Here is a 19,993-nt window from a genome sequence, read left to right on the forward strand (position 1 = left end):
GCTTACTGACATATACGTATATAACGTCTACTAAAATGGTAATATCCTTAAACTGCCCATGTTACTAAAACAAGATCCTTACCTCTACACGCCTATTTTTTTTCTTCTACTCATATGCCTCCCTATATCAGTCATTTAACATATATCTTTTCAGAAAACTGTGAAATCAAAGAAGCAAAATTGTTGCTCTTTGCCATATCTACTATGAGAATGAAGACCATTCTTGGCAATCAGACTGTCAACATTCCAGAAAATGTCAACATCACTCTAAAGGGATGTACTGTTATTGTCAAGGGCCCCAGAGGAACCCTGCAGCGGGACTTCAATCACATCAACGTAGAACCCAGTCTCCTTGGAAAAAAAGAGGCTCTGAGTTGACAAATGGCAGAAATAGAAAAGAGCTGGCTATCGTCCATACTATCTATAGTCATGTACAGAACATGATCTAGGGTAATTTACTGGGTTTCTGTTACCAGATGAGGTCCATGTATGCTCATTTTCCTATCAACATTGTTATTCAGAAGAATAGTTCTCTTCTTGAAATCAAAATTTCTTGGGTGAAAAATACATCCACGGGGGGTCGGGAGAGTTCAAGTGTTGCTTGTCTAGTATCTCAATCCCAAAAAGATGAGTTAATTATTTTTTTAAGACTTATTTATTTTGAGAGAGAGATAGAGAAAGAGGGCAAGCGGGCACTAGGTGAGGGGGACAAAGAAAGGAGGAGAGGGAAAATCTTGAGCAGACTCCCCACTGAGCAGAGTCCAGCATGGGGCTCAATTCCATGATCCTGAAATCATGACATGAACTGAATTCAAGAGTTGGACACTTAACCGACCAAGCGATCCCAGGTGCCCCAAAACATGAGTTAGTTCTTGAAGGAAATGACATTGAACTTGTATCAAACTCAGCTGCCTCAATTCAGCAAACCAAACAGTTAAAAACAATGTTACCAGAAAATTTTTGGATGTTACCTATTTTTCTGAAAAAGGAACAGTTCAGCAGGCTGATGAATGAGATCTAAGTTGCCCAGTTACAGAAACAGCAAGATGCCAGATGATTTGTCAGTCTTATTTGTGATATTTTAAAGATGCAGTAAAGGCTGTATTGATTTGGGCCGTTTCTTAAACCAATAATCCTTTGCAACTATTTGGCAAGTAAACCATTTAGAAGTATTAAAAAAAAAAAAAGCAAGATTGTTATCCCTCCAACCAGAGAGCCACATGACAAAAGATAATATGTGTATTCCAAAGCAAGTATCTGAGTCCTCTTACCATGTAAGTCTGCAAGGGTTTACAACACTCCATGCCTTCAAACTTTTTTTGTTCAAGAAGCAGAAGATATAATACTGAAGAAAAATGGGTCAAGTAAGGGAAATTGCTTTCCAACTGAGATTTCAGACTGAATAGGAAATGGGTGAATTAGAAGAAAAACAGTTATCGCCCATCTGTACGTGGCTCTCCTATATCAAAGGCAGCTTACTTCCAGTTTACCCCATTAACTAAAGCATTCTAGTTTCAAGGTGACAGAGTTTTACAGAAATGTCTTCCCACTTTTTTTTTTTTAAAGATTTTATTTATTCATGAGAGAGAGAGAGAGAGAGAGAGAGAGAGGCAGGCTCCATGCAGGGAGCTCGATGTGGGACTCGATCCCGGGACTCCAAGATCACGCCCTGAGGTAGAAGGCAGGCGCCAAACCACTGGAGCCACCCAGGGATCCCTGTCTTCCCACTTTTTTTTTTTTTTAATTTTTATTTATTTATGATAGTCAGAGAGAGAGAGAGAGAGAGAGAGAGAGAGAGAGAGGGGGGCAGAGACACTGGCAGAGGGAGAAGCAGGCTCCATGCACCGGGAGCCAGATGTGGGATTCGATCCCGGGTCTCCAGGATCGCGCCCTGGGCCAAAGGCAGGCGCCAAACCGCTGCATCACCCAGGGATCCCCTGTCTTCCCACTTTTAATAATTTGGATCAAAACTAGAATCCCTTTAAATAGGCTTAAAATATTCAGTAATGCTAATTTTCAAATAATGCTTCAAGTAAAACCTGCTGCTGTGGCAGAAAAAAAATAATCCATAAGATCTCTGTTTTACAGACATACTCCTTGCCTAGCTGTATTCTAGGTGCTAAAGTTAGAAATCAGAGAGAAAAGAGAATTCACCGTTAGGTTTCTCAAATATAAACGTTTCTTATAAACACATCAAGGTTAGTTTTCTCTTAATATACTTTTGGAGCCCCAAATGATACTACTTGAGTCTGTGAACCCATTAGACACAAGTTATTTACATGATACTTAATAAAATTGTTCTATTAAAACAGGTCAGATGTCACAGTTCAAATTTGGTGCCCCAAAGATCTCTTTGATCTTTAAAAATAATGAAAATCACTCTATCCAAATAAAATGGAACAAGAAAACAGTCAGGAGCATGTCGCTGTTAATCAGGTAGACCTGACCTCTCTAAGGTACCTTGGTTTCTCATCTATTGATGACAATAAATGAAATTATATTAGGCTTTCTATACTTGGCACATGATAATCACTCAAAAAACTACAGCTATTGGGGCACCTGGATGGCTCAGTCAGTTGACTCTTGGTTTTGGCTCTGGTCGTAATCTCATGGGTCATGGGAATGAGTCCCACTTTGGGCTCCCTGCTCAGAGGGAAGTCTGCTTGAAAGTTCTCTCACTCTGCCTCTCTCCTCACTTGTGTGCATGCAAGTGCACCATCTCTCTCTCTAAAATAAATAAATCTTTCAAAAAGTGAAATTATGTATTTTTAAAAAGCTATAGGTATTATGAAGTTTGGAATTCTTTCTCCAGCTGTCAATTTATATCTTCAGAGCAAACAGGCTTACCAACACAAAATAGTGCACTGAAATGAAAGAAAGCAGACTATTCACCCTATTGCCTCAAACCAGGCCTTACTATCATTTCTGAAGTGCAGTTTAAGGACAGAAAATGTAAAATAAAATGAAAAAATTAAAAGAGCAAATGAGGGCAGTCCTGGTGGCGCAGCGGTTTAGCGCTGCCTGCAGCCCAGGGTCCTGGAGACCCTGGATCGAGTCCCACGTCAGGCTCTCTGCATGGTGCCTGCTTCTCCCTCTGCCTGTGTCTCTGCCTCTCTCTCTCTCTCTCTCTCTCTCTGTGTGTGTGTGTGTCTCTCATGAATAAATAAATAAATCTTAAAAAAAAAAAGAGCAAATGAAAAAAGGGGGGAAAACTTATGGAAAAAGCAAATGAAACATAAGAAAAACTCCTGGGTGATCCTAAAGGCTGAATTCTGAAATCAATATCCACTAATTTGAGATTTAGTCAGAAAATCACAATTGAAAGAGAAAAACCCATTTTCTTAGGCCATCAGAACTACACATCAAAATTCTGCTATCAAAAGATAGAGAGGCACCTGGGTGGCTCAGTTGGTTAAACACCTCCCTTCAGCTCAGGTCATGATCCCAGGGTTCTGGGATTGAGCCCCCATCATGTTCCAGAGTCTGTTCTCCTTCTCCCTCTCCCTGTCCTCCCCGGCCCCGTCCACCCCGCCCCTGACTTGTGCTCACTCTGTCAAATAAATAAATAAAATCTTTAAAAAAAAAAAAAAGAGGGGTGATTGGGTGGCTCAGTCAATTATGCATCTGCCTTTGACTCAGGTCATGATCCCAGGGTCCTGGAATGGATTCCCACATGGGGCTCCTTACCCAGCAGGGAGTCTGTTTCTCCCTCTCCTTCTGCCCCTCTCCCCTGCTTGTCCTTTCTCTCTCTCAAGCCCCTGTCTCTCTCTCTCTCTCTCTCAAATAAATCTTAAAGAAAGATAAATAGGTATGTATGTAAGCTGATTAAATAATCACAACTAATAATTTTGTCAAATGAGTATTTAAATTAGGAGTCAACATAAACTGATTTCACAAAAGAGAATTTTAAAATCTTTTAAAATCTGATCTGATTTCTAGAGTCCCTCTGATAGAGAATAAAATAATACAACTAACCAGACATTCTGGGTTGGCTAGAATGATTCCATTATTTATAGTACTCATTTCTCCAATGTGCTAGTATCTGAAGATAGTTACAAGGTCTTTATTTTTATTTTTATTTTTTTTTTAGTTACAAGGTCTTTAAAATGCAAACTGGGGGAAAAAAAAACATAAAAAAATAAAAGGCAAACCGGGGATTATTTTGTAATTTGTTTATCATACCTAAATTTCAAATGTCCATAAGAAATGTCACACATTATTTCTTCATAATTGGGTGGGTGGCGCTTCCTGGCAAAGCCCGAGGGCTTCAGGGAGGGGAAATAGCCTTCTACTCTGGGTACTCACAGAAAACACAGTGCAAGGGTACAACTGAGGACTGAGGGGATGGCCTCACACCTGCAGATACATCCCCGTATGCTGGGCTGACTAGTTGAAAATATGGTCACTATCCTGAAAAGATTAAAAACAGAGGGAAAGTATTCATTTCTCAGCCTCTTCTCTCCCTCTACTCTCATTTGTGGAAACATCTCTGAAGAAACAGATTACTCAAAACAGAAAACGTTGACCTTAGTATCCATAAAATACTGTAGATATTACAAAGATGGACAGGTTATTACCCCTGCTACCAAGTAACTCAAAATCTAAAAGAGAAATGATGATGATAATGAAGGATTCTTTGCAAAGCATGAATCTGTAAAGAGCTTTGCTGGGGTTTTGAGTCTAAAATGAACAGGGTGAATGACTCATGCTCATCAATTAAATACAAAACCATAATATATACAAAAGTACAACCGTGGCTAAGGTTCTTACTCATCACCTGACTACAGTAAATAAGGAACATTCTTGTCTGTTTTAAGGCCCCCTCCCAAAGCTTCCCCACTCCACTCTATAGAAGGAAAGAAAGAGAGAAAGAGAGAAAGAAAGAGAGAGAGAGAGAGAGAGAGAGAGAGGAAGAAGAAAAGAAAGGAAGAAAAGAAAGAAAAGAAAAAAAGAGTCCATTTTGTTATTTTGTTTTCTTTGTTAGAAAAAAGAATCTAGGGCAGCCCTGGTGGCTCAGTGGTTTGAGTGCCGCCTTGGGTCCAGGACGTGATCCTGCAGACCTGGGATCGAGTCCCACATCGGGCTCCCTGCGTGGAGCCTGCTTCTCCCTCTGCCTGTGTCTCTCTGCCTCTCTCTGTGCCTCTCATGAATAAATAAAATCAAGAAAGAAAGAAAAAAAGAAAGAAAAAAAGAAAGAAAAAAAAAAAAAGAATCTAGGGCAGCCTGGGTGGCTCAGCGGTTTAGCACCGCCTTCAGCCCAGGGCCTGATCCTGGAGACCCAGGATCGAGTCCCACATCAGGCTCTCTGCATGGAGCCTGCCTTTCCCTCTGCCTGTGTCTCTGTCTCTCATGAATAAATAAATAAAATCTTAAAAAGCAAAAGAGAAGTCATTTCTTCCAACAGCCCACACCAGTATTGTATTTTTTGTCCTGCTGATTATTTGTAAAAATCTTTTTTTTTTTTTTTTTTAAGATTTTACTTATTTATTTGAGAGACAGAGAGCAACCGAGAAAGCATGAGCAGAGGAGGGAAGAGAGAGGAAGAGCAGACTCCTCACTGAACAAGGAGCCTGATGTGGGGCTCAATCCCAGGACCCAGAGATCATGACCTGAGCCAAAGGCAGATACCCAACTGACTGAGCCACCCAGGCGCCTCTGTAACACTCTTTCAGTTTGATCCTACCAATAAGCTTGTCCAAGCATGCATCACCCTCCACAGACAACTACAATAGCCATGGTGTTCAAACTTCCAATTTCCTCTCTAACTATCTACTATATTTTGGCTCAAAAGTTTCTAATCTGGGCAGCCCCGGTGGCGCAGCAGTTTAGTGCCACCTGCAGCCCAGGGTGTGATCCTGGAGACCCGGGATCGAATCCCACGTCAGGCTCCCTGCATGGAGCCTGTTTCTCCCTCTGCCCGCATCTCTGTCCCTCTCTCTCTGAATAAATAAATTTTTTAAAAAATCTTTAATAAAAAAAAAAAGCTTCTAATCTACTACTCGGTTTATGTCATGCCCAGCAATGATGACGCCAAAAAATGGAAGTTCTACCCAGCTAGGCCTTAGTGTTCACTCATTCAATAAAAATATTGAGTCTCAGGGACTCCTTGATAGCTCAATATTTGAGGTGGTCAGTTGGTTAAGTGCCCAACGACACTTGATTTCAGCTCGGGTCTTGATCTCAGGGTTGTGAGTTCAAGCACCATGTTGGGCTCCATACTGGGCATGGAGCCTACTTTAACAGGAAAAAAAAAAAAAAAAAAAAAAATGAGTCCCAGCTACTATATTAGTCACTTTCTAAAAAGTTCCCCCATTCAGCCAAATTCTATCAACTTTCCAGGACCTGTATTCGGTGAAGTCTTGCCTGACCACTACAACCCCTGGGTCCTCGTCCTCTTCAGAATGATCAGGCTACTCCATTTCTGCATTCTCAAAGTTGATTCCACTGAGCCAAAAAGTAGTATAAAGTGAAAACAATGTTTTGAGGTCACGTGCATTTGGGGAACACTGAGCTAATAAAGGTTAACATTATTTTTTTTCTGCCAGACTTCTCTGAGCATCCAGTATGTTAACGTGCATCTTCAAGAGGGCAGACATGGTATATGACTATATAATTATATACTACCATAAGTTTTTGTTAACTTAAGGAAGTTTCACAACATTTAATTGCTATTTCAGTTTTTGTTTTGTTTTTTTGTTTGGTGCCTGCCTCTCTCACTAGTCAGACAACTCTAGGAGGGCAGAAAGCTGTCAATCCTCACTGCAGCCACTGCACAGAGAAGCCAGTAAGTTTTGGTGGAGTAAAGCAGAAATGATGTGACCAGGCTTGGGGTTTAGAGGATAGCACAGGGGGATGATAAAATGCTCCAATTTCAGCATCATAGGATCTCAACACATTATTAAGTCTCTGATTTGGGGTAAATTATTCATCCTCCATGGGGCTTAGCTTCCCCATCTAGAGAATGTACACAGTAACAAGAGCTACCTTACAAGTTGCAGATGAGGAATGGATTACACACACAAAGTACCCAGAAAGTATTCAGTTAATATTAGCAGATGGATTGGTAGGATATAGACCAGAAGAGAGACTAATTAAAAAGCTATTCAAATAATTCAAGCTGTTTATCCATGAGTGAGGGCTATGAAATAGACTGTCTGAATCTAGATTCTGGCTTTACTTCCTACAAGCTATAGGCTTGTGTAGAAATTAACTTCCTTCGCTGCCCTCCCTTTTTTGGCCTGTACATCAGAAGCATGAAAAGCAACCATTTTTCAGGTGTGTTGTGTTGTTTTTTTTTTTTTTTTTTAAAGATTGTATTTACTTATGCATGAGAGACATATATAGAGAGGCAGAGACATAGGCAGAGGGAGAAGCAGGCTCCCCACGTGGGAGCCTCATGTGAGACTAGATCCTGGGACTGCAGGATCACACCCTAAGCTGAAGGCAGACGCTCAACCACTGAGCCACCCAGTGTCCCTTGAAGATTATTTTTAAGCGGAGGTCTGGTGAACTGACAGCATGCTTTCTAACTACCTCCCACTCCCATTCCCAATTGTCCCCAGAGACTCAAATGTCCTTCCTTCTACAGAGCCATCATCTTCTTCCCCGACCTCATCTCCTGGCCCCAAATCCTCCTTTAAAACATCAGCCTCCTGAAGAACAAAGCAGATTACGTTCCGTTCCTACACACTCTTTCCCCTCCCCTTCTGCATTGCCCACTTCACATACAGTGTGAGAAAACAGAATGTAATCAGAGGAGTAATTCTGTATGCCCCCCACCTTGTAATTCCTGAACAACTCTGTTAACATCTTTCCACAGCAGAGTGGATAGAAAGGTGGTATGTTGTACCAATGCCACCATTTCCCAAACACAGATCTTGACTTTAATTCCTAGTTGCTATTTTAACTTAGATTTACCCCCACTTATTAAAAGAGTAATTAAAAAGAAATTATCTTTGGGAATAAAAAGTAAACAATACCTTTGCCAGGCTCAACTCAAGCAACTGATTTTAGTTGTGAGAGATACAATTCTTAATGAGCTAGACTGTACACACAAAATAAATCCAACAAAGCCCATATTCCCCCAGACCATCTTGGCACTAGCCAGTCTACACCTCAGTAAGGGATTCAATCACAGACAAGGGTTATCCCCCCCCTCTGTGGATAATCTGACATAATACTGTGATACTGCAGGTCTGCAGTTCGGGCATTCTGAAGACGTAATGGAGTACTAATTTTCAAGACACAGGAAAACAGAGAGGGTCTTTAAAGAAAATGCAGGGCAGCCCCGGTGGCGCAGCGGTTTAGCGCCGCCTGCAGCCCAGGGCGTGATCCTGGAGACCCTGGATCGAGTCCCATGTCGGGCTCTCTGCATGGAGCCTGCTTCTCCCTCTGCCTGTGTCTCTGCCTCTCATTCTCTCTCTGTGTCTCTATGAATAAATAAAATCATTAAAAAAATAAATAAATAAAAAAATAAATAAAAAGCAGAGCTGTTTAGTGTTGGTATTCTAGAAGGTCACAGGGGATCTTGTGGATTCATACAAACAGATGTTGGTCACAGAAAATGCTATAACCTTGTAATGATGACAAGCTCGTATACTTGCGCACTCTCATTCTCGTACTTCTGCACAAAAATTTTTTTAATAAGGAAGTGAAGCGGGAACTGAGCCACTACAGCTGGATCTCTGGAAGACAGGTTCCAGATGAGTCTTTGGGTCCTGGGTGCTGTGACCCAGTGGCCCAGTGATCTTGTGCGTCTTCAGGCAGGTTGCTCTCCAACAGGAGAGGAGTGCTGTGACAAAGAGGCAAATAAGGAAAGGGAGACCACAGGACAGACAACTCACTACTCCTACTTCCTAGAGCAAATATTTATGTACATTGGCCTGGAAGAGACATATTTTAGAAGCTATATCCTTACCCATTCTTACTCATTACTCTATCTTAGAAAACCAAAGTCCCATTGCACAGCTGGAACTCAAAGAGCCACATGGAATATTAAGAGTTCAAAACAGCAGTGAGCTCTGCTTTCCCAAGGCCATTCCTTCTGCTGTGGTTGCAGCCAGGAGGGCTCAGGAGGGTGCGAACAACTATCTGTGCTTCAGCAGTGATGTTTTATGGCTGGGTGCCCAGATTGTCTAGCTCTGCACACAGCTCTATAGCCTTTGGAGGGCTACAGGGAAAGAATGCATTCTTAACAAACAGCTCTCCATCCCTGCAACAGCTTCTTCATTCTCTGAAAGCACCTGTGGCCAAGAAAAGAATTCATTTTTAGTAAAACTCTAAAAATGGCACAAAGGGTATGAATTTTCACCATGTTTTTAATATGTAAAACCTCATCACATCCCAATTGCAGAATTAGCGAATACGTATTTTACTTTTCATTAAGTAAGTTCTAGTTCAAACGCATACTCTGCACAATAGGAAACGTACAGGATTATTTTAAGCAAGTTATTCAAACAAGTTCACTGGGCAAGGATTATACATTTCTTGGTTTCAACATCACACATACAATCTCTACACAAGGTTATAGCTATTTCTGACAAGTAACCTTTGTATTTTTAAGTAATTATATTCTTGAAAAATTGTGTGTAAGCCGAATGTCTATAATTGAGAACATCTTTATTGCACTAAAATTTAAAGAAAGCTTACTGTATATTATTTTGCAAAGTAAAGAATGCTCTCCTCATGACCGCACCATTATTTAAAAGCTAATTTGTAAAAATTGGGGATCCCTGGGTGGCTCAGCGGTTTAGCACCTGCCTTCAGCCTGGGGTGTGATCCTGGGGTCCCAGGATGGAGTCCCACGTCAGGCTCCCTGCATGGGGCCTGCTTCTCCCTCTGCCTGTGTCTCTGCCTCTGTGTGTGTGTGTGTGTGTGTGTGTGTGTGTGTCTCATGAATGAATAAATAAAAATCTGTTAAAAAATAATAATTTGTAAAAAATTTAGATGTTCACGATTAGACTGACTTAAAGCAAGAAGATCTATAAAATCTGTCTGACAAAAAGGCCAGTTCTCATTTAATATTCTGCTCTCTCTACTTAAGTCTATGACATCTTCAAACAAAATTAAGATGCCAACTGTCTTAATTAAGCAAATAAAATCCACTCATCATACAAAATAGACTGCAGCACCAATACTCCTTCAAAAGATTTCCTTACAGCTCATTGAAAACACCAGAAAACCCTCTGAAATAAAGCTGGGGTGAAAGGTAAAAACCCATTTGTCTCAAAATCACCACTAAGAAAGCCAGAACAATTTCAAAGAAACCAAAAACAAAACACACAGAAACAAAGTTGCCTGGCTCTTCCCCCACTTACTTAGACTTTCCAGGCCCCATCTGCTGAAGGCTCTACCTCCTGCTCCCTCAACACATCCCTCTCCTGCTTCCAAGACCTTTTATAAATCTGTCCCTCCTCACCTCTCCGTTTCTCATGTTCCCCCACCTCTGACCCTGGGACTTTAGTTGCTCTGGCTAGATAATCTTCGTTTGCTGCATCCACAAATCTTATGTTGTTCTGAGAATGGGAAACAGCCTCAGAGATGACAACTGATTTTCTTCCTTATAAAATCTTCTCTGATAGTAACCTTTGCACAATAAAGCCTGACTGAGTGCTAACAGAGTGGCCTACAACATACGCATGCAATCTCGTGGATCTAATTCTTACTGGGGAAAGCCAAAAAGACATTGAAATAGTCTTTAAAATGGCTCTTAAGCCTTAAAATGTTAAGTTGTTAGGGAAGTTATACGATGCCAAAGACATTCTATATACTCAAATCAAATAATGGATAAATTTCCAGTAGTACTTTTTTTTTTTTTTTTTTTTTAATTTAAGATTAGCATCACTTTGAGTGGAGCAAGAGTAAGTTTACACTCAGGCCCTCCTCGCTCTCACTTGGAGCTGGGGCAGTCATGCAGACACTCCGTCTGCAGCCAGTACTGTAGGAATTCTATCTTCCATTTCTTTCCAACTGAAAGCTCTCTTCACTAGGGAAAAAGGCTGCCCCCTCCAGCCCTGACCTCCTCCTCCCCATCTTGGTTTTGGAAGTGAGCCAGATGACAGCATTTGGAAAAGCACAAATTTATCTCGGTAAAGCCGGCTATTTAACAAAAAGGTGGTGGTGGTGAGAAATACTGTAATTTTAGAGTATATTCCTCCCATGACTTACTTCTGTTTTGATCCCTGTGGATCCAATGAAACAGTACACCCCACTTTCCTCATAATCAGCCCTCTAATGCAACTATTTGTTCCAAAACTCCCAAGCCAACTAAGTATAAACATAAACCTGCTACAAAATAATCTTTGTGGAAGTGTTAGAGCATATGCCACTTGAAAAAGAACAACAATAAACATTGTAAGAAGGAAATCCAAAAGTCAGCATTTCCATGTACACTAGGTTACTACTAGAATATTTAAATGCCAGAATCCAAAATGAAACACTGAGGATTCACCCTTATGACAGACTCGCTGTCCACCTTATTTAATAGCTTAAGAGTAAAACGGAGGTACCGGTCAATAAGGTCTTTGGTTCGGACAAGAAACAGCGGAGACTTAGTCTTTCAAAACTAGATCCTTGGGGCACCTGGGTGGCTCAGTCGGTTGAGTGTCTGCCTTCAACCCAGGTCATGATCTCAGGGTGCTGGGATCAAGCCCCACATTGGGCTCCCTGCTCAGTGGGGAGCCTGCTTCTCCCTCTCCTTCCGCCCCTCCACCCCACTCGTGCGTGTATGCTCACACTCTCTCTACCCCTCAAATAAATAAAATCTAAAAAAAAAAAAAAAGGCAAAACAACAACAACAACAAGATCCTCATAATAAAATCAAGTCTGGGGCGCCTGGATGGGTCAGTGGTTGAGCAGCTGCCTTCTGCTCAGGTCACGATCCCGGGGTCCTGGGATTGAGTCCCACATCAGGCTCCCCCCCTGTAGGAAGCCTGCTTCTCCCTCTGCCTGTGTCTCTGCCTCATTCTCTGTGTCTCTCACGAATCCACTCTCCTGCTTAAGAAGTGCTAGTTTGAAGAAATCGCTCTGCATCACCCTAAGTCAAATTTCGCTCAACCAATACTATTATTACTATTACCATTTTTCTGAGCTATCAATTTCTCATGACCCAACGTGTGACAGGAAAACACATTCTGAGAACCTCTCTTCCTATGAAAAGGCAAATATTAAAAACTTTCTGTAGAAAAAGCAAACTTTCACGATAAGCAAGTAAAGCAGCGGCTACAGCTATTAAGACCATCACTCGCATCTGTAAACACCGACAATAAAATCAACTTGGTTAATGCTAGTTGGGCTAGTCGTTTGTAAAACCTCGTTTACCATCATCTCCCCCCAACAATGCATCCTAGGGGTGCCGCAATGGGAGGTGTTCTAAGCCCTTCACCGCCTCCGGGCTTCGGGAATAACGCAAATCTCCTCAAGGTGCCCTCAGCCAACCAAGTCCATCCGGCCCAGGGGCTAAATTTCAGCGTCTGCTCTTTCTCACAGTACGGGAGTCCGCAGTGTAGGCACACACCTGTCAGCACCCCTGCACGTTTCCAACTGACCGTCACCGTGTGCTGAGATCGCTCCAGCCACGTTCCCAGGGTCTCCGCTCCCCTCGTCGTTAATTCTAACCGCGAGGGAGTCAGTCGCGCGCAACCATCCCTCGGCGGCTCCGCTCCGCTCGGGCTCGCAGCGGCGCGCACCCGGTGGCCCTCCCGGCCTGACCACGACGCCGACCGCGGCCGGGCCCCTCGGGAACACAATGCGGGGGGACCAGCCCGGCGCCCCCGGCTCGCGGCTCCTTCCAGGCGGAGGCTCCGGCCGGACGCCCGCGGAGCACCATTTTGAGTTCACAATCTGCAGCTCGTGCCTCGACGCCACCGAGCAGACAACCCAAATGGAGGCTTAACGTGACGAGAGGCTGAGCGGTTCGAGGCGACGCCGCTCGCTCTGCCCGGGGCCGCGGACGCCGCCGGGGGACCTGCGGCCGCCCCCCCGCCCCGCGCCGCCCCGGCCCTGCAGCGCCGGCGGGCTTCCCAGAGCCCCGGGGAGCCGGCGGGGGAGCCCCGCGGCCGCACCTGCCCAGCCTCCACGGCCACGCGCCGACCGATTCAATGTCATCCGCGGGGCGAGGGTGCACGCGAGGCGTCGCTCCGGCAGGGGCGGCCCCGCGGCCCCCGCGGCCCCCGCGGCCCCCGCGGCCCCCTCGGCCCCTCAGCCCGCGCGCGCGGCAGGCCGGCGGCTGCCTCCTCCGTCCCCCTCCCCCCGGCCGCGGCTCGGGGGCCTCCGCCCGGCGCGCCCCGGGGATGCGAGACCCACGGGCGCCCGCTCGCGGGGGGAGGGGGGGCGCGCGGCTCCGACGGCCGCGGGGCTCGGACGGGCGCTCGCGCTCCGGGCCCGGCCGAACAAAGGCGGCGCGGCCCGCCCGGCCACCGCGGCGGCTCCGAGGCCCGGCCGGCGCTCACCTGGGCTCCGTCCCCGGCGGCGGCGGCGGCGGCGGCGGCGGCGGCGGCGGCTCCTCGGCGGGGCTCCGGCGGCGCGGGCCTGGCGGCCACAGCGACCACGACGGCGACGGCGACGGCGACGCGGGCGGCCGCCCCGGGGCCTGCGGGCTGCTCGGGCGGCAGGGGCCCCCTCAGCGCCGGCGCCGCGGGCTCAGGTCCCGGCGCGGGCGGCGGCGGCGGCGGCGGCGGCGGCGGCGCGGGCGGGTGGGCGGCGGCGCGTCCCGGCAGGTCCAGGTCCGGCCCCGGCGACGCCGCGACGCGTCCTCCTCCTCGCGCCCGCGAGCGGGACGGCGGCTCCGGCGCGGCCCGGGGTCCGAGGCGGCGGCGGCGGCGGCGATGTGCGCTGGGCGCTCGGCCGGCTCCGCTCCCTCCGCCCGCGGCTCGGGCGGGCCCGCGGCGGCGGCGGCAGGAGCGCGGCGGGCGCGGGGGCGGCCCTGTCAGGCGCGGCGGGGGCGGCCCGGGCGGCGCTCAGGGCTGCGGGGCGGCGGGGCTGGCGGCGGCGGCTGCGGCTCCCGGGGCCGTCGCGCTGAGGTGCGGAGCTGCCACCGCGGCCATCTTGTTGCTCTAACTGACAAGAACCCCCCTCCCCCCGCTCCAGCCAGACGGGGCGCTCGCGCCCCCTTCCCCGCCCCGCGTTGGCCTCCAACAGGAAGTCGTCCCGGCCCCTGCCACGTGACTCCGCCGCATCTGCATACCGGAGGGCGAGCCGGCCAATCGGCGCTCTGCATCCGAGCTCCGCCCCCGCGCGCCCCTCCCCGGCCCATTGGTTCGTCCCGGGCAGGCCACGCCCCGTCCTTCCCCCTTAATACCCGCTCGCGTTGTGGTTCCGCAGACTGCGCGGGGAGCGCGCCGGGGTGCGAGCGGCGGGTGCGCGCGCTCCCCCGGCCCGGGCGCGTGCAGGTCTCGGGGCTCGCGCTCCGTCCGCGGTGTACCGAGGCTCGGGCGACCTCCTTCCCGGTCCGTGGGCGCTGCAGCTCGGTGGAAGCGCGCTGGGCCGCGGGGCGCAACGTTCGCCCCGTTCGCTCCGCCCGCGCCCTGCGGCGCCTGGGCCCGGGTTCGCGCGGCGTTTTGGCCCCGCGACGCCAGCCCTCCGTGCAGCCCCGACCGGCGCCCGCCCCGACGCGCGTCCAGCCCGTGCGGTGCACACGCCCTGCACCTCCCCACCGTGCACACACTCGCACACGCGCCGACCCGGGCCCGGGAGCATCCTGCCAGCCGCGCGCCTCCCAGCCTCCCCTTGCACGCAGCGGCCCCCGGGGGAGCGCCCTGCTGCGAACCAAACAAACCTCCCTACGCAACGGCTCCCCCACGTCCCGAGACATCCCCCGCCCCCGAGAGCGAACCGCCCTCCCCCACCACGCGGACCCCGGGGCCCGGGGCGGGGGGGACCCAGACGCTCCGGCGCTCGGTACCCAGTGCTGGTCCGCCATCCCGCCGCTGCTCGTCGGTGTACAGTCGTCATGAACCGTAGGTGGGGGTCAGGAGCGACGTGCAATTCAAAAGTCCCTTTTTAACTTTCGATCCAAGTCACGAGTCCATTTTAAAAACCAAGAATTTTCTCCGTTTTCGTGAAGGGTCGTGGTGGCAGGCCAGCTTTCCCCTTGGCGCGGTGGAAGGAAGCTCAGCGGGGCTACTTGAAAGTTGCTCGAGCTGGAGGAGGCCGTTCCCTGTCTACGTGTCCCCCCATCTTGAAGAGCAGATAATGACACACTACTTTCGCAATGCAATTTTGTTACCGCAAGTGTCAGGCTTTGAGAGTTTGAGGATGAAAGAGACACAAGAAATTCCCCGCTCTCGTTTCCCATCAGGGTCTCGTGAGCTCGGTGCTCTCCCTTCTCCTTACTGCCATATCGTAAAGCCCTCCGGTAGCCAGATGCACAAACCACTCTCTAAAGTCGTCTTCAAATGTCTGTTGTGTGTTTCCCCTCCCCAAAACCCCATGTCATTTAGAAGGATCTGAAGTCAGATTTTACTTACATTAATTCTTGACTGCGGAGAAACCTGCATTTTTTTCTCTTTTTATTTTATTTTATTTTATTTTATTTTATTTTATTTTATTTTATTTTGTATTTCTCAAAAATAGACATATTATCACATGCTTCAGGAGGGAGTGCAAAATAATAACATCTTCAAAATTAGCAACATCCACTAAGTATATTGCTAAATCAATGGAGAGGAATCCAGGTACTTGGGTAGACCAATCATTGTAATAAGCAGACATTTGGGGGAAATGGAACCAAAGTTCATTATTTAATATTTGTTCTTGATGTTAAATTTGTGACTGTAACCTCTCAATGTTACCCGTTTTGTTCTCTTTACTACCCTCCACCTCCCTCAGCTTAAACCAGACAAAATAATTGTCTTCTCCTGTTATCTTAGACTATAAACATTTGGAGGCTTAAAGGTAAGCACTGTATTGACCATATTTTCTGAACCAAACATTAGACTCACAGTTTGGCATGAAGACTTACTTCTGGCACTAGAAAGAATATTTTTTTAAAGATTTTATTTTTAAAAAAAATTAAAGATTTTATTTATTTATTCATGAGAGACACAGAGAGGGAGAGAGGAGAGAGGCAGAGACACAGGCAGAAGGAAAAGCAGGCTCCATGTAGGGAGCCCAACGTGGGACCCGATCCTGGGACTCGATCCTGGGACTCGATCCTGGGACTCGATCCTGGGACTCGATCCTGGGACTCCAGGATCACGCCCTGGACCTAAGGCAGGCACTAGACCGCTGAGCCACCCAGGGATCCCTTAGAAAGAATAATTTAAATTAGGGTTGACCCAGAAACATTGAGGCATATGATGGCTATGAGTGTGGAGATTGCAGAACACAGTGCCACTCATTCATGGTTTTTTGAAGTGATTAAAGGATGAGTAAAGACCCCAAGCAAAGTTGTAAAATGGGTAAGTGCATATTTGGGGTCTTCATCCACTGATGGGCCCTGTCATTACCATCTCATAGCTAAGATATGAGTTAATAATCTATAATAATGGTCAAAACCCACAAAATCGCATTTAAGAGGGTTAAATGCTGAATGTAGCTCTTAAGTTAAAAAGTCAGCTTGTTAAAGATATATGGAGAAGATCTGGCTGGACACAAGCTCACATAAAAAAAAAAAAAATCCTGGTTTCAGGTGCCCACATGCACACAGGGCTAACCACACAAAATGATTTGTTAAAAAGACATGCAATCTAATAAAAGAAAAAAAGACATGCAATCTGCCTTTTTTAATTTTAAATTTTTTTTAAAGATTTTATTTATTTGAGAGAGAGAGAGAGAATATGACTGGGAGGAGGGGCAAAGGGAGAGGGAGAAGCAGGCTCCCCACTGAGCAGGGAGGGAGCCCAATGTGGGGCTCCACCCCAGGACCCTAGGATCATGACCCAAGCTGAAGGCAGATGTTTAACTGACTGAGCCACCCAGGCACCCCTACTTTTTTATTTTTTATTTTTTTAAATATTTAGAGAGAGAGTGGGGGGTCAGGCAGGGGGATGTGGGAAGAGGCAGAGGGAGAAAGAAAATCTTAAGCAGGCTCCATGCTCTGTACAACGGTGATGGAGGGCTCCATTTCATGACCCTGAAATCATGACCTGAGTTGAAATCAAGAGTCAGACACTCAACTGACGCAAGCCACCCAGGCACCCCAGGTGCCCTCCCTCTTTTTTTTTTTAAGTAAGCTCTACATACAACATAGGTGTTGAACTCAGAGATCAAGAGTTCCATGCTCTCCCTCTTGAGTCAGCCAGGTGCCCCCTAAAAACATACAATCTATATTAAAATAGTGTCCAGCTCAAGAGACTGTATTCTGAGCTGGCCAGCCCCTACATGGAATATTGTGGCCAGTTCTGAGCACTAAGGCATGTGAAAAAAATTGACAAGCTTAAAGACTCCATCAGGGAGACAGCAGTTTTTGTTGATGAAAATCCTTTGGTCATTCAGCAGGAAGGAGCAGGAAAGGCTGATATAGGGAAGAAAAAACAGGCAGGACAGGATGACTATCCTCTAAATTTTAAAGAACTCTCACATACAAATAGACATAGGTAAATTCTGCGAGATCCTAGGAGGAAGATCTGTGGTCAGTGAGTGGAAGGTTTGGAGGCAAATTTTGGTTCCATTTAAAGAAGAATCATGAGGGTTATCCATAGAAACTCCAGCTTGAAATGTAACAAGATCCACATCTGGTTTAAGCAGAAAGACGAGGGGATCATGTTCCCATCTCCATGGATATTGCAGAATGGATTACTGCACTGGGCACAAAGGTTGAACTAGCTTAGCGGTTCTCAAAGTGTGTTCCCTGGACCAACAGCAGCAGCAGCAGCAGCAGCACCTGGGAACTTATTAGAATTGCACCTTCTGGGATCCCTGGGTGGCTCAGCGGTTTAGCGCCTGCCTTTGGCCTGGGCCCGATCCTAGAGTCCCACATCGGCCTCCCGGCATGGAGCCTGCTTCTCCCTCTGCCTGTGTTTCTGCCTCTCTCTCTCTCTCTCTCTCTCTCTCTCTCTATGTCTATCATGAACAAATAAATAAATCTTAGGAAAAAAAAAAAAAAGAATTGCACCTTCTTGGATCCCATAGCCAGATCTGCTGAGTCAGAAACTCTAGGGGTAGATCCCAGCTATCTGCATCATATTAAGCCCTCCCGGTGATTCTGATGCACACCAAAATTTTGGAATAAAACTAAATAATAAAGGGCATCTTTTCTTTGTGTTCTATTTGTGTGTGATACTTGCCTCCTTTCTACTGCCAGCCACTTCCGACCACACAGGACTGCTTTGCTTCCTCTTGAAATCCCATTCATCCTCCTTCCTAGTTCTGTTGATTCTGCAAGTAGAATTTGCATCCTAGAGTAGGCTTCTTCTTCTTTTTTTTAAAGATTTTATATATGTATTTATTTGACAGAGCATGGGAGAGAGATCACAAGCAGGAGGGACAGGTAGAGGGAGAAGCAGACTCCCTGCTGAACAGGGAGCCAGATGCAGGACTTGATCCCAAGACCCTGAGATCAGGACTTGAGCAGAAGGCAGACGCTTAACTAACTGAGCCACCTGGGTTCCCCTAATGATAGACCCTTGAAGGGGAAAAGTTTCAACACTCAAACAACTGATTGCTTTCCGATGAAAATGTAATGGAGCTGGGCTCGATCCTCCCTGCTGTCACCAGGAGATCTCAACTGCCTTAGCCTTAAAAAATTTGAGAAGCTTGGGGTGCCTGGCTGGCTCATGTGGAGCATGGGTCTCTTGATCTCTGGGTCATGAGTTCAAGCTGCACTTTGGGGGTAAAACTTATCTAAAAAATGTGATAAAAAATTTGTGATAAGCTTAAAAGGCCTTTTGGAGCTCTGGTTGTCCAACCCTGATCACATAAATTACTGAAGTAGCCTGTTTAAAATACAGATTCATCAGGTTCAGGGTACTGTCCATGAAGCCGCATATTTAATCAGCTCCCCAAGTGATTCTGACGCTATTGTCCTCTCACTCCACTGAGGAAAATACTAGAACAGAACCGAGAACCTTACACATGAACAAAGGCTTCAGATTTCTTTGTATTCCTCAGTGAGTTAGAGATGACTTGTCAAACCTTTATTGAAACTGTATTGTGTGCCTGGGCAGTGGACTAGGGCTTTCAAGCTGAAAGCCATGATTATAATATGTAACAAAGTGCCAAAGAAGGCAAAAGGAAAGACCTAGGTCATTGTGGAAGGCTCAGAAAGAAAAAGAAGTGGGATCTCTGGTTCTTGAAAGATGCAAAGCAACAAGGGTCAGAGGCTGGGGAAGGGCACTGAAGACAAGTATGAAGGGGATGTTACAGCACTTTGAGGGGATCGCAAAATGTCAACAGAACTGAAACTATCCTCAGAGGGACGCCTGGGTGGCTCAGTCGGTAAAGTGTCTGCCTTTGGTTCAGGTCATGATACCGGGGTCCTGGGATCGAGTCCTGCATCATCCGGGCTCCCTGCTCCGCAGAGTCTGCTTCTTCCTCTCCCTCTGCCCCTCCTCCCTGCTTGTGTTGTCTCTTTCTCTCAAATAAAAAAAGAAACAGAAACAGTCCTCATATAAAGGCAGAAAAGGAAGTGGAAGAAATGACCAGGGGCCAGATTATAAGGAGCATCTCATGTCACAGGAGTTTGGACTTTATCCTGAGGGCCATGTAGACCCCTTGAATGATTCTAAACATTATACCTGGCTGTCCAAGATATCTCTGTGGAAACATTGTGATAGATGGTGCAGAGAAGGAGGGTGAGGCCAAAGGTGGGACAGGAGGTGATGGCTCAGGGCAGGAGGGGAGTCCTGCAGCAGAGAACTAGAACCTATGGAATTGAGCAGAGAGGCATTGGAGGTCAAACAAGAAGGATCCGTTTAAAAGATAATTTCCAGGTGGGGATCCCTGGGTGGCTCAGCGGTTTAGCGCCTGCCTTCGGCGCAGGGCGTGATCCTGGAGTCCCGGGATCGAGTCCCACGTCGGGCTCCCGGCATGGAGCCTGCTTCTCCCTCCTCCTGTG

At 47.0% G+C, this 19,993-nt stretch overlaps 1 protein-coding gene, 1 long non-coding RNA gene and 1 pseudogene across 5 annotated transcripts in view; 2 read left to right on the top strand and 1 right to left on the bottom strand.

Moving 5' to 3' along the window:
• TNRC6C (trinucleotide repeat containing adaptor 6C) overlaps window positions 1-13,880 on the bottom strand; it is a 153,403-nt gene extending 139,523 nt beyond the window's left edge. For 2 of the 4 annotated variants that reach the window (XM_025468138.3, XM_025468137.3), the window contains exon 1: window positions 13,449-13,880. The gene's annotated coding sequence lies outside the window, so the exon portion shown is untranslated. Of the gene's footprint in view, window positions 1-12,514; window positions 12,877-13,448 lie in introns of those variants that run through there. The other 2 variants (XM_025468139.3, XM_049113884.1) reach the window with 2 other exon arrangements.
• LOC112672863 (60S ribosomal protein L9-like) lies at window positions 211-1,014 on the top strand (annotated as a pseudogene).
• Window positions 13,881-14,687: 807 nt separating the features above from the next.
• LOC125755697 (uncharacterized) lies at window positions 14,688-16,593 on the top strand. The gene is made up of 2 exons (XR_007412785.1): window positions 14,688-14,958; window positions 15,062-16,593. It is a non-coding gene; the product is annotated as an uncharacterized LOC125755697 (long non-coding RNA).
• Window positions 16,594-19,993: the final 3,400 nt, after the last annotated feature.

The sequence above is a fragment of the Canis lupus genome, chromosome 9, assembly GCF_003254725.2.
Source record: "Canis lupus dingo isolate Sandy chromosome 9, ASM325472v2, whole genome shotgun sequence".
Lineage (NCBI taxonomy): Eukaryota > Metazoa > Chordata > Mammalia > Carnivora > Canidae > Canis > Canis lupus.